Here is a 15,430-nt window from a genome sequence, read left to right as displayed (position 1 = left end):
ATTTTGAGAAACTGAAGACATAGAAGCTCTGAAAGCAGGGTAGAAGTTACCCTTTTGTAGGGGAAATTTACATTAGAAAGGGGGCTTGCACCAGAAAGAGAGCTATTACTGGAGATCACTTTTTCACCTGAGAGACTTATCTTCATGGCAGGGCAAACTTTGTTTACCATCTATTTCTTCTTCTCTGGCTTCCTGTAAATTGCCTTCCTCCCCTTGGAAACCCCAGACCCCTGTCTCTTCCCTTAGCTCAGGATGGTATGTATACAAGCCTCAATTGCCTGGCTGCCTTTTAATATATCTTTGTGGGGCTCCCATATGTACATATGTGCATATGTAATTAAAATCACTTGTTTTTCCCCTGTTAATCTGTCTTTTATTACAGGAGGGTTTCAGCCAAGAACCTAGAACAGTAGAGGGAAAATGTGTTTTCTTCCCCTACCATACCTTCATAGTCCCATATTCACTCTAGGTTTACCATCAGTTCTTGACTAGATACTTGCAAAATACCTTGGTTACCATAGTGGTTTACGACACATCATCTTTACCTGGATAAATACAGAAGCCTGTAGTCTTTATTAGGTTTAGAAAAACATATCTTACACGGAGATCTACCAATTATCCAGATAAATGCCATTGTTAGGGACACATCACCTCTAACCTGGGTAACTGTAAAGTATCTTGGTATTACCGTTGTCAGTTATACATCATGTCTTACCTGGACACCTTCAACCCATGGTCACCACATTTTTAGGGACACCAACATCTCTAACCTGAATACTTGCAAAATCCCTTGTTCAGTACTGGGGTTAGGATCACTATCATGTCTTGACTGCATATACCTGCAAAATCCCATCATCAATTTCATGGTTAAGGACACCATCATCTCTTCACTAAACCCCTGAAAAATCCCATGGTTGCTTCTGTGGTTAGGTTCACCATCATACCGGGACTACCACAAAACACCATGTTCACTAATGTGGTAAGGGACACGATCAGCTTCTACCTGCCTACCTGAGAAATCCCGATTTCAGTACTGTATTGATAGTTAAGGCCACTATTCTCTCTTAACTGGGTATCTACAAAATACCATGGTCACTCCCATGGTTAAATCGATCATCATTTGGTAGGAACACGTTCCTAGGTAGGAACATCCTCATCTCTTACCTCGATATTTACAAAGTCCCATGGATATAAACATAGTCAGGGTCTCTGCCATCTTTTTACTCTCCATCTACAAAATCCCATGGCACTACCATAGTTAAGGATACCATCATTTCTTCCCAGGATTCCTTCAAAATACTATGATCACTACAATGGTGACAGCCACTGTCATCTCTTACCTGAACATCTGCCAAGTCCTATGGTCACTGAATCTCTTGACCAGACATTCAAGGCTCTTCATGTCTGACTCTGCCTGCCTCACCAGCCTCAGCTCGTCACCCCCTCTCATCCTTTATGTGAACATTCTAAGCAGTTGACTTTCCCTGAACATTCCTTTCTTTCCTGCTTACGGGCAGTAGAATGCTCGAGCCAGCCCTTACCATCTCACAGGAGCTGATAATTGTCATCTCTTGGCAACTCGGTGTTCAGCGGCCTTGAAATTGGCCATGGTGGAGTATTTACACCACAGAAACTGGCAAATGCTACACATCAGGCCCTTTCTTCTAGGCATTTACCAGGATGTACTGATGAATAAGGTAATAAATGAACAGACGGAGGCACTACTTAATATGACAACTCAATCTTGCTTTCTCATGAATCTGATGTGACTTTTGTGGATGAAGGAACGTGTCAGTTTATTCTACATATGCCTTAAAATTTATTATTTTTCCAAATTTGTATACTTAATGAAAAAAATGGATAAACACTTACATTACAAATTACTTAGTTTATACTAAGTGTGAACTTAGTTTATACAAATTAATGTATATTAATGTTGATCAGGGACTTACAGGATTTCAATATATCCAAAGTTGACAAATTTGCAAAAAAAAAAAAAAAAACCCAATAGTTAAATATTATCAGAGCTAACCAAAAAATTATATATATATATAATATATATATATAATATATATATATTATATATATAATATATATATAATATATATATATCACCCCATTTACCAGAGCAAATCTTTTATTTCCCTTACCACACAAATTTCTTATTGGGCTTTTCATGACAATCTAAATTTCTGTCAGTAACCATATTTGAATTTCATAAAGTTCTTAGTCACCATTCCTTCGAAAATCAAGTAAAATGTCAAGAGAGAGAAGCAGCAATCCACATCCCCTCGTTTTAGGTCCACAGTATGGGAACCAATTTTATGGTGATTCTTGGGGGAAAAAAGCTCCACATGATGGCTGCAATTTTGATGGCTGTGTCCTTCAGATTGCCCAGAGGCTAACAGAAGCAGAATGCAATTAGTAAAGGCTCTACTTTTCATGTTGGGGTTGGTTTCAGCTTCAAACTTCTTTATTTCTCCTTGCACCCTCACTTTTCTGCAACCCTTCCTGATAACAGAAAACTGATAAGTTAAATGGACCACGGAGGTGATAAACACTATGTAAAACTGATAGAAAACCAGGCAATTTTCCTTTTATAAAGAAAACCTTCTATTTCTTAATGATTATTCTTAGCTACTAGCCATTTCTACTCACCAAGATCAGCCATCACCCGTGAGAAACAATACTGGTGACAAATTAATGCAGCAACCGGGGCACAAAGGGTCCCTGAGACCACCGTTCTGTCTACTAAACCTACATCCCACCTACTTCACTCTTTCCTTTTTCAAAGTGAAAAAGATGATCTTTGCTAGTAATGTAATGATCTTGTTACGTGCACTGGTTGAATTCATATGGAATTATTTCCTGCCTTGTAGGAAATTAAATGTGCTTTAAAATTATAATGTGCTACCAACTGGGTTTTTATGTTCAAAACTCCTGGGGTCAGATTCATGTGGGGCTCTCCCTTTATATTTTGACACTAGGAGAGAAAATGCTTTACAGTCAGATCTATTACCAATATGAAAGAGCAACTGAAGAGCTTGCCTCTCTGTGTTTATCAGCATCTACTGGGCAACAAGAGACAGCTGGGCCCTGCTGTAGGCAGAACAGAGGGCAAAGTCTGGCATTTGGGCTTCCAGCTATGGCACTTCCTGACTCAGCAAGGACCCTTGTCTTTCCAGCCTTGCACCCTCTCAGGCCATGACTGAGATGACTTCCAAAGTTAATTCTGTATTTTATATATCTCATGTCTTGACTATTATCTCTGAATACAATCACAATACTATATAGCTGTTATTATACACATGATATATATTATATCATATATATTAGTATAAATCCTAATAATAACTTTATTTTATGTAATAAGCTTGGAACTCCTGGGGTTGACACTAAAATTACTATTTTGGTTCTTAAGGCGCTAAGAACAATGATAACATGTATGGGGGGATTCCCCACACCAGCTGGGTGTCCCGCAAATTTAATTCAATTCTGACCCTACCTGCCAGGAGAGAGCATCAGATCGCACAGGTTAGGGATTCAGTCTCACAACACTGTTCCTCCCCCCAACTTCAGATGCCAATTGCAAGTCCAGATTGTTCTCTGTACTTCTAACTGACCGCCTATAAATCAGAGGTTCCCACAACCCCCTCCTCGTGTTTGATTAATTTGCTGGAATGGCTCACAGAACTCAGACAAACATTTTACTTACTAGATCACTGGTTTATTGTAAAATAATATAACTCAGGAACAACCAAATTGGATGAGAGGCAGAGGGCAAGGTATGGGGAAGTGGCACAGAACTCCAAAGCCCTCTCCGAGCGCCCCACTCTCCCAGCACCTCTACATGTTCACCAACCCAGAAGCCCTCCAAATCCCATCCTTTTGGGTTTCTATGGAGGCTTCATTATACAAGTATAATTGATTGACTCACTGGCCACTGGTGATTGATTCACCCTCCAGCCCCTCTCCCCTCTCCCCTCCCCGGAAATCAGGGGGTGGGACTGAAAGTTCCAAGCCTCTAATCAAGGTTGGCTCCCCTGGCAACCAGCCCCCCTCCTTAGAAGCTTTCCAAAAGTCACCTCAAGAACACAAACCCGGTTGTGGTGGAAAGGGCTTGTTTTGAATAACAAGACACCCATTTCACCTTTATGGCTCTGAAGGGATTTCAGGAACTGAGGACAGGAGACCAGATATTATAACAAAAGACGCTCTCATTTACTCTTTTCACTCAGGAAATTCCAAGAGTTTTGGGAAGCTGTGAGCCAGAAACCATGAACGAAGACCAAACCTATATAAATCTCATAAATCACAATACCAGAGTACTTTTTTAAAAATCAAGAGAAACCACATAGACACACACACACAAACAAAACATGTTGCCACTTCTAAGCATACTATTTATTTTAAAAATGAAACTCTATTTATGAATTCTGATTACTTAACTTCATTATCCTCTCCCTTTTTTTTAAGCAGACACCAAACAATTAGATGTTCTGGGCCCAGTAAAAAATATCAACATCACTGTACCTGGATTTGTATATCACTTAACAGATATTTATAAAACCCAGCATTGTTAGTGTCAAATGACAAAACTAAATTTAGTAATGAATTTGATGTCCTTTCTTCAAGGGAAAACAACACGTGGAGTAGGGGTACAGCGCCTCACAAGCAGCAGACTGCTCTTCTTGAGGCATTATGGGCAAGAAAGAGTTTTAGAGAATATTGGAAGAGGCAACGTGCAAACAGCACACAGCTGGCCAGGGGGCTGTGGATTTCCTTACAAGACGGGCAAATCCTATTGTTACTGCGTCCGAGCTCGCTCTGCTCGCCGCACGACAGGTCAATGAATCGGACACGAGGTGCTGATGCAAGGAAGACGACTTTATCCGGAAAGCCGAGAAGATGGCGGACTAGAGTCTCCGAAAAACCATCTTATCGGGGTCTGGATGCCACTTTCTTTTATGGAATCGGAGAGGGAGAGGCAGTGAGGAAGTAAAGTAAAAGGGCCATCAGTCTTGCAAAACATCTCCTGGAATGACAAGCCTCAGAGGGGATGTGTTAGTTTCCTTTTTCTTGTAGCCATTCACAGGAAGGCAGGGTCTGATTACCTCCCTGTGAGCTGAGCTGCAGAGGGGCAGGGTTCCCTGAGGCAGGCCATTATGTATTGATTATAATAACAAAAGCAACGAAAAGCAAGGGCTGAAGTCAAAGAAACAGATCCAACGTGGAGCCCCATTTAGCTCTTCCCTGTTACACTATTTTCTAGCGTAAGGTGAGCGACCTAAAGCTGAGTTGGAGGGCTGTGATTGGTGTGTGTTAGGTTCCCTCGAGAGGTATTTCTCCTACGTGCAGGCTGACTTAGGTTTAGAATTGTGATGTGGGCCGTGCCGCTGGCGTGGCCTCCATTTTGTGGGCTCCGATATACGCATTGACCTTATCATTAGATGTAACAGAAAGTCAAAGATGTGGTAGTATTTCTTTTTCGTTGTTGAAGTTCGGTGTTTGGTGCTATTCAAGAGGACAAAAGTACTCTTTTCTGTTTTTGTTTTTGTTTTGTTTTGTACAGAAAATTGTCACACATCAAAGAGAATGGTTAAACATGAAATAGTCATATGATGAAGTGTTACACAACCATTAAAAACATACTTTAGTTGGCACAATACTGTAAATCAACTATACTTCAATAAAAAACCAAAAATCAAAAAAACCCATACTTTAGAAAATATTGGCTAACCTACAAAAATGCCCATGAAATAATATTGTACGGAAAGGAAAAGATATGTAATATACATATTATAAACTCAATCATATTTAAAATGCATTATACGTGCAAAAAATAAGGTACGAAGTAATACACTAAACAGTTCACTCTGAGAGTGGAATAATGAGTGATTTTTATGTTCCTCTGTAGACATTTTGTAGCTTATAAATTTCTATTTGAGTTATTAACAGGAAGGGGAAAAAACTCCTCATGGTATCACTCTGTTCTCTTCTTGACTGCTTTATTCCATGAGAACAAGGTTAGACTTATGAGGATTAAGTAGGAGATCATCTCTAAACAACATTTGCAGCTCAGGAGCTCAAAGATGCTGGTTCTCATCCCTCCACCAAGGCTGTTTCCACAATTTTATCTGTAGCTCTAATTTGGAGTTACTTTGTGTTATTAATTTTTACTTCTATAACCTCCATGCTAAGCAGACTGTAATTTTTGCAAGAGTATTTAATTCTTAAGACTCCAGGACCTAGTAGACCTCCAGTAAGAAAATGATACTATAAATCACTGACCTGTAGGCTTTGCAGAGCAGGATTTTAAGACTTACTTCCTGGGCCTTATGAAAAAATAATCCAAAGAGAAGCATTATTGTTATAATATAAAAATCAGTAAAGAGATCAGAAGAATGAGATCATCAGGATTTCGGTTTAGCGGAGGAGATCGGCCATGGTGGTTAATTTCTTAGGTTACATCAGGGTTTCTACACCTCAGCACTATTAATACTTTGGACCAGAGAATGTGTGGATAATTCCTTGTTGTGGGAAACTTTCCTGTGCACTGTAGGATGTTTAACAGCATCCTCGACCCACAATCACCCCTCCCCAGTTGTGACAACTAGAAATGTCTCCAGACATTATCAAATGTCCCCTTGGGGGTGAAACTGCCCCCAGTTGAGAACCACTGGATTATAGGAAGAAGAAAAATCAAAAGCATGATGTTCTTTTATTTTCTCTAAATCTTCTGACCAACAAGACTGCTAATGGAAATCTACAGACAGGTCATAACAAAACAGATTTAATTTAGAAAGATGCAGTTGTGGATTTAACCACTTGAACAAAAAGTTGTAATTCTTTTCTTTAGTCCACTGCCTGTTCATCCTAATAAGAGTGCCTTATCAAGCAGTAGGTCTCTTGGGCTGAAACCTACCAATGTGTTTCAGATTCAAGGGAAAAGAGCTGGAAACTCATAAGGTGGAGGGTGGAGCGAAGGTCTGCTTGTAAGTCAGAGAAAGTATATTCTGGAGCAACTTTACTTAAGAATTAACTGCAATGCACAGAACTTGCTAGAAACCCATTCTGCCACTGAAAAGGCCACTGGGATTTGATACAGTGGAAGTGAAGTCTGGTTCAAACCACAAAACCAAATATCACTAAAAGAGCCTGCTTTTGAAAAGTATATTTAATTTGACCAATCAATCAGCAAAATATTATGTTTGTAGAATGCAATTTTAGCTGTAAAGTTGGTTGCCCATTTTAGGGGGCCTCCCACACTTTTGTGGGTTTTAACTCTAGGTGTACTACCAGGAGTGACTATCATATGGGAGAAATATCTCCTCTGCTTTGGGTAGGGGGAAGGAAAAGTAACCATTTAAAAATAAGCCCAGGGACTTCCCTGGTGGTCCAGTGGTTAAGACTCCACGCTTCCAATGCAGGGGGCCCGGGTTTGATCCCTGGTCAGGGAACTAGATCCCACATGCTGCAACTGAAGATCCCACATGCTGCAACTAAGACCTGGCACAGCCAAATAAATAAATAAATAAATAATTTTTTAAAAAAACTACTAGAACCTTATCTGACAAAGGAGAAGGGCAATTAGACAACTGCAGTCCTTTTTAGCCTTCCTGCTTCACAAAATATGAGGGGGGTAAAAGGGTAAGAAGTGCTTCTGAAGGTCACAGCTCAATGGCTCAAGCCCACTAAAAAAACTGAGATTTAATTATAAGATAATAGAGTGCCTTCCCTCCTTAATATCTTAGCACCACATTGGCAGGACTCCAGGATAATAACACTGATTTCAACTGAGAGACCTATAAGATACAGACTCTATTTAAGACGGTGTTCTTAAGGAAACTTAAAGATAATACAGAAACAGAAAAGAAACTAGAGAAAGCCAAGGGCATATACAGCTATAGTAAACATTAAATAGAGCCCAGCTCCTATCCAGATTTACATAAAATTTCACACTAAAAGGCTGATTACCTTAGTTCCTATTACCAGATACACCATGACCACTTTTAACAAAAAATTAGGAGGTATGTTAAAGGGCAAGAAAAAAATACATTCTGAAGACATAAAGCAAACATTGGTACCAGATTCAGATATGACACAGATTTCTGGAATTATCATATAAAAACTTTAAAATAACTATGATTCGTATATTAAGGGCTCTGCGGTGTAATAAGGAATTTATCTAGTCTTTGTCCCTGGTTCCTGGCAAAGAGCTCCAAAAACCCTTGGAATTTCCTGAGTGATAGGAATGTCTTTGCTATGCTACTGAGGCAACTCATGGTAGGCCCTTTGTTAGCTTCAGGACGGGAGCTGGTCACTAGGAAAGACCAACCATTTGATTAGAAGGCTGGAACTTTGGGCCAGTCTGACCTCCAGAAAGGGGAAGGGAGCTGGAGACTGAGCTCAGTCATGTAACCATCATTTATTCAATCATGCCTATATAATGGTACCCCATATAAAAACTCTGCACACTTAAGATCCACAAAGTTTCCTGGTTGGTGAACACACTGATGTACTGGGAGGGTGATACGCCCTGACTAACGGGAGAAGGCATGGAAGCTCTGCATCCAGGGCCCTTCTAGACCTTGTCTTTTGTGTGTCCCGTATAATAAAATGTACTTGTAAGTGTAGCAGTTTCAGTGAATTCAGTGAGTTATTCTAAAGAATTATTAAAACTGAAGGGTTTGTGGGAAACCCTCAGATTTATATCCAGTTGGTGAGAAGCACAGGGAGTCTGGGGACTCCACTTGTGGCTGGTGTCTGGACTAAGGGCAGTCTTGTGGAAGACTGAGCTCTTAAATTGTGAGATCTGATGCTAATTCAGGCAGTTAACCCCAGAATTGAAGTGCAGTATCCCAAGTGATGCTGAATCAGAACAGGATGTAATGGGAAAAGCACAATGGGCAAGAACAGATGCTAATGGAATATAAGCATAGAGGTGGAAACTAAGAAAGAATCAAAAAGACATGCTAAAAATCAAAAACACTGTGAGAGGAATGAAGAATGCCTTGGAGGGCTCATCAGTAAGTTGAAAACGGCTGAGGAAAGGCACGATGAGGTTGATGATACTTCAATAGAAACTTCCTAAGTTGAAAGGCAAAGGGAAAGAAAGGACGGTGAAACAGAACACAATATCCGAGAACTGTGGGACAATTACAAAAGGTATAACATACACATAACAACATAACAGGAATACCAGAGGGAAAAGAAAAAGGAAAAAAAAGCAGAAGAAATATTTGAAGTAATAATAGCTCAGAATTTTCCAAAATTAATGATACACACCAAACCACAGATCCAGGAAGCTCAGAAACACCAAGCATAATGGAAAAAAAAAAATACACACACACACACACACACACATTCTCTCTCCCTCTCTCCCTCTCTCTATGTGTATCATATTCAAACTGCCAAAAAAAAACAAAGAGAAAATCTTTAAAAAAATCAAAGGAGGGGGGAGAACCTTACCTATACAGGAGCAAGGAAAAGAATTACATCGGACTGTTCATCAGAAATCATGCAAACAAGAAGAGAATGGAGTGAAATATTTAAAGCTGTTGAAAGAAAAAAAATGCTCAAAATTCTTTATCCAGCAAAATTAACCTTCTAAAATGAAGGAGAAAAAAAGACCTTCTCAGACAAAAACTGAAGGAATTTGTTGCCTATAGATCTGCCTTGCAAGAAATGTTCAAATAGGGGCTTCCCTGGTGGCACAGTGGTTAAGAATCCGCCTGCCAGTGCAGGGTACATGGGTTCGAGCCCTGGTCCGGGAAGATCCCACATGCCGCAGAGCAGCTAAGCCCGTGTGCCACAACTACTGAGCCTGCGCTCCAGAGCCCACGAGCCACACTACTGAGCCCGTGTGCCACAACTACTGAAGCCTGCACACCTAGAGCCCGTGCTCCGCAACAAGAGAAGCCACTGCGATGAGAAGCCCATGCACCGCAACGAAGAGTAGCCCCCGCTCGCCGCAACTAGAGAAAAACCCGCATGCAGCAACAAAGACCCAACGCAGCCAAAAATAAATTAAAAAAAAAAAAAAGAAATGTTCAAATAAGTTCTTCAGAAAGAAGGAAAACGATATAGGTCAGAATCTCAGTTCTGACTTGAAAGAAAGGAAGAGTGTTAGAGAGGATTAAATGAAGGTAAAATAAAATATTTTCTTTTTCTTACTTTTAACTGATCTAATAGATAACTGTTCAAAGTAACAATAACAGTAACAATGTATTGGGCATTATAGCTTATGGATGAGTGAAATGAATGACAGCAATGGTATAAGGGATAGAAAGAAGGAATTGGAAATACTCTGTTATAAGGTACCTGAGCTCCCTGCAAAACAGTATAGTGTTATTTGAAAGTGCACTTAGATTAGTTGTAAACATATATCGCAAACTCTAGGGCAAGTACTAAAAAAGTTTTTTTAAGGAAGTATAATTGATATGCTAACAGAAGAGAGAAAATGGATTTATATAAAATGGTCAGTTAAAAGCAGAGAAGGTAGAATAAAAGAGAGGAAGATAAAAAAGAATCAAAGAACAAGTGCAATGAGTAGAAAATAGTTATAAACATAGAGATATTAATCCAATTATATCAACAATTACTTTAAATGTGAATGACCTAAGTACACCAATTAAAAGGCAGGGACTGTCACGGTATATTAAAAAAACAAGACCCAAATATATGTTTTCTATTATATTTAAAGAAGCTCCTTTTAAATATAAAGACACTGACAGATTAAAAGTGAAGGAATAAATAAAGATATACCATGCTAACACTAATCCAAAGGAAGCTGGAGTAGCAATATCAGTTGCAGCAATATCAAAATAGCAACATCAAAGCAAACTTCAGAAAATTATCCAGGATATAGAAGGGCATTACATAATGATAAAGGGGTCAGTTCTCCAAGAAGACATAATAATCTTTATTATGTCTGCATCTAACAACAGAGCATCAAAATATGTGAGGCAAAACTGATAGAACTGCAAGGAGAAATAGACAAATCCATTATTATAGTTGGAGATTTCAACACTGCTCTATCAGTAACTGACAGACCCAGCAGGCAGAAAATCATTAAGGACATAGTTGAACTGAAGAGCAAGCACCCCAAATTAATTGGATCTAATTGACATTCATAGAATACTTCATCCAACAAAGCAGAATATAAATTCTTCTCAAGCTCCCATGGAACATTAGCCAAGATAGGCCACATTCTGGGCCATAAAACACACCTTAACAAATTTAAAAGAATAGAAATCATACAATGCCCTGCTCTTGGATCACAGTGGAACTAAACTAGAAATTAATTATGGAATGATAGCTAGAAAAATCCCAAAATATTTGGAGATTAAACATACATTTCTAAATAATACATGAGTCAAAGAATTATCACGAGAAATTTTAAGATATTTTGAACTACATGAAAAATGAAGATACAACTTATCAAAATATGTAGGATGCAGCAAAAGCAGTGCTCAGAAAAATTTATAGCACTGAATGCATATACTAGAAAGGAAGAAAGATCTAAAATCTGTAACTCAAGCTTCCACTTAAGGAAACTAGAGAAAGAAGAGCAATATAAACTTAAAGCAAGCAGAAGACAAGAAATAGTAAAAATTACAACAAATCAATGATATTGAAAACAGAACAATTGAAAAAAATTCACAAAACCAGAAACTGGTTCTTTGAAAAGATGAATAAAATTGAAAACCCCCCCCCCAGCCAGGCTAATCAAGACAAAAAGAGAGAAGAAACAAATTAGTAATAAAAGACATGAAAGAGGAGCCATTGTTACTGATCTCATGGACATTAAGAGGACAGTGAAGGAATATTATAAACAACTTTACGCCCACAAATTTGATAACTTAGATGAAATGGACCAACGCCTTGAAAGAAACAATCTACCGAAATTCACATAAGGAGGAATAGATACTTTAACTGCCAAAAACTGGAAGCAAACAAGATACCTTTCAGTAGGTGAATGGGTAAACACAATTTAGCACAACTATACAATGTAATATAATTCTTTGATTACAAAATGAGCTATCAAGCCATAACAAGACATGGAGGAACCTTAAGTGTATACTGCTAAGTGAAAAAAGCCAATCTGAAAAGGCTATACATTGGGCGGACCAAAAGATTCGTTAGGTTTTTTCCGTAAGATGGCTCTAGTAGCACTTAATTGTCTTTAACTTCATTCAAAACAATTTTGTTAGATTGTATGTGACAGCTGTCATATCAGCGTGCATTTAAAAAAAGACTTATCAAAATTGGTGAATTTTTGTGTAGCCATTTTAATATTCAAGATTTTTTTAAAAAGCAACATTTTTGGCATATTATACTTTATTATTTCAAGAAAGGTAAAAATGCAACGGAAACGCACAAAAAGATTTGTGCAGTGTATATATAGAGAAGGTGCCGTGGCTGACCGAACGTGTCAAAAGTGGTTTGTGAAGTTTCGTGCTGGAGATTTCTCACTGGGCGATGCTCCACTGTCCGGTAGACCAGTTGAAGCTGATAGCAATCAAATCGAAACAATAATTGAGAACAATCAACATTATACCACGCGGGAGATAGCTGACATACTCAAAATATCCAAATCAAGTGTTGAAAATCATTTGCACCAGTTTGGTTATGTTAATCGCTTTGATTGTTTGGGTTCCACATAAGTTAAGTGAAAAAAAACCTTCTTGACCATATTTCTGCATGCGATTCTCTATTGAAATGTAATGAAAATGTTCTGTTTTTAAAACAAATTGTGACGAGCAATGAAAAGTGGATACTGTACAACAATGTGGAACGGAAGAGATCGTGGGGCAAGTGAAATGAACCGCCGCCAACCACACCAAAGGCCGGTCTTCATCCAAAGAAGGTGATGTTGTGTATATGGTGGGATTGGAAGGGAGTCCTCTATTATGAGCTCCTTCCAGAAAACCAAACGATTAATTCCAACCAGTACTGTTCCCAATTAGACCAACTGAAAGCGGCACAAGACGAAAAGCATCCAGAATTAGTCAACAGAAAACACATACTCTTCCATCAGGATAACGCAAGACCACATGTTTCTTTGATGACCAGGCAAAAACTGTTACAGCTTGGTTGGGAAGTTCTGATTCATCCGCCTTATTCACCAGACACTGCACCTTCGGATTTCCACTGATTTCGGTCTTTGCAAAATTCTCTTAATGGAAAAAATTTCAATCCCCTGGAAGACTGTAAAAGGCACCTGGAGCAGTTCTTTGTTCAAAAAGATAAAAAGTTTTGGGAAGATGGAATTATGAAGTTGCCTGAAAAATGGCAGAAGGTAGCGGAACAAAAGGGTGAATACGTTGTTCAATAAAGTTCTTGGTGAAAATGAAAAATGCGTCTTTTGTTTTTACTTAAAAAACCGAAGGCACTTTTTGGCCCACCCAATACTATATGATTCCAACTCTGACATTCTGGAAAAGGCAAAACTATAGTCAGTCAAAGGATCAATGATTGTCAGGGGATCAGACTGGGGGTGGGGATGAAAGGGGAAGTGTTAGCATGGGGCAATTTTAGAGTTCGTAGGATTCACAGGACTTAACGGGTATTTGTGAAAATGCTATGTAGGCTGTAAATGTAAGACATCCTATGGACACATCCATAGAAAGGTGTTGCAGCAGATATTTTGGGGGCTCTGCCCATACCCTCCCAGCACTCAGACTTCTAGCACATGCCAACAGCACCTATTTACAGGTATTTACATCTGAGGGCTTCTGCTTGACCCCAGAGTGGGAACGTCAGAAGTGACGGAAAGCTCTCATCCCTGGGAGCAGCCCTCAGTCAATAACAGTTGGGAGTCAGAGGCAAAATAACCCATATGCCTTGCTTCTCAGTAGGGAGAGATGTGTTTACACTGTTTCTCAAAATGCCCCAGCAGGATTTAGCGTCCACTGCCCTCAACTGTTACCTGCTCTATGATGTGCCATTTATCAGCTTCCTGCCCTCCCCTGTCACTTCTCCTACGCATGCTTCCAGGGGTCACCTCCCAAATAGGATCCTTGTCTCAGAATTGGTTTCTGGGGTAACACAAACTAAAGTAGTTGCCAAAGTAAAGGCTTTCATGGAAGCCTTTTTAATACATTCCCATAGTGAACACCGTCGAGACTAAGATTGATGGTGATAGAAGCTGTGAATATGAAATGAGAAGATAGATGTAAGAGTACTGGGAAAAGAGAAGGCACTCCACAAATACAAGGTGAGAGCATTAGTACTATGGTTGTGATTAGAGTCTGAGCCGGGAAACTGCGCTATAAAACCCTCCCACCTCATGGCAACCTAGGATGGTGGAGGCTAGCAGCAGTATGAATAATACAAAACAGTAGATGATTGAAAAATTAATAACACACGGCTTCAAAGAACATTATGTGAAATTTAAGCCGTAGTTTTCATATTTTATTATGAATTTTTTCCAAAAATAAAGTTTGTAGAGCAACACAATATCCATATATGCACTAGCTGGAATGGAAAAGATAAGATTTTGCCGTATTTGTTTTAAATCTCTTTTTAAAAATAAGCAAAACATTATAGATACAGTCGAATTTTCTTTTTAGTCCTAGCCTGTCCTAATTGCCTCTTTCTTTTCCCGTTGACAACCATACTCACTAAATTGGTGGGTACTCTTCATATCCGTCGTGTAGGGGAGCAGAATTTGACACCCTGAAATACTTCTGTGGCATATTCATTGTTTTAAGCTGGTTATTTGCTGAGAAACAGCAGACATTGGAAGGGCACTGAAAGCCCAGTAGGAGCTGCCCTTTGGTAGAAACATCTGCATCTGTAAGGGAAATCTCCATTTGTAAGCGTGTCTCCCTCGCTGTACTTGGAAGGGGAGGATGACCGAGCCTCTAGAAACTCTTATCAAAGGAGAAGGCAGGGACTTAAGTCTCCATCACAATCACCCTTGTTTACTTGCGTTTTGCTGCTAACTTCGCAAAACTGACCGCCCACGCTCAACATTCTCCTTTGTCTTTAGCTGAGGCTGGTATTTAAGGTAGGGCTTTGGCCATTTTGCCGAGTTACTCAGTTTTCCTGGGTCTCTCCCATGTATGCGTGTTATTAAATTTTTGTCTGATTTTCTCCTGTTAATCTGTCTCATGTCAATTTAATTCTTACACCAGCCAGAAGAACCTAGAAGGGTAGAGGAAAGTTTCTTTTTCGTGACAGTGGTTTTATGCTTTTACTCCATATGCGTGTTTCTATAAGCAATACAAATTATAAGGCTTTGTGATTTTGTGATTTACATAAATAGTATCGCGCTGTGCAAAGCATTCTGCGACTTTCTGTGTTCACTCCACACTATTACTGAGACCCGTCCATATTGATACATATTAGTTGACTACATTTACTTATCTTTGGAAAGATCCTCCCTTCACTCTGGAAGGAACCATTGTGGGAAACTTCTAAT

At 39.2% G+C, this 15,430-nt stretch overlaps 1 long non-coding RNA gene across 1 annotated transcript in view; it reads right to left on the bottom strand.

The window, feature by feature from the left end:
* Positions 1–4,897: 4,897 nt before the first annotated feature.
* The window catches only part of LOC309653005, a 164,960-nt gene continuing 154,427 nt past the window's right edge, over positions 4,898–15,430 (bottom strand). The window contains exons 3-4 of the long non-coding RNA XR_014258970.1: positions 6,292–6,335; positions 4,898–4,962 (exon numbers count right to left, since the gene is read on the bottom strand). This is a non-coding gene — a long non-coding RNA (uncharacterized lncRNA). The remainder of the gene's footprint in view (positions 4,963–6,291; positions 6,336–15,430) is intronic.

This window comes from Balaenoptera physalus (assembly GCF_965194825.1).
Source record: "Balaenoptera physalus genome assembly, chromosome: X".
In the NCBI taxonomy this organism is placed as follows: domain Eukaryota; kingdom Metazoa; phylum Chordata; class Mammalia; order Artiodactyla; family Balaenopteridae; genus Balaenoptera; species Balaenoptera physalus.
The sequence above is the reverse complement of the archived record's forward strand: the minus strand, read 5'-3'. Positions and strand labels throughout refer to the sequence as shown.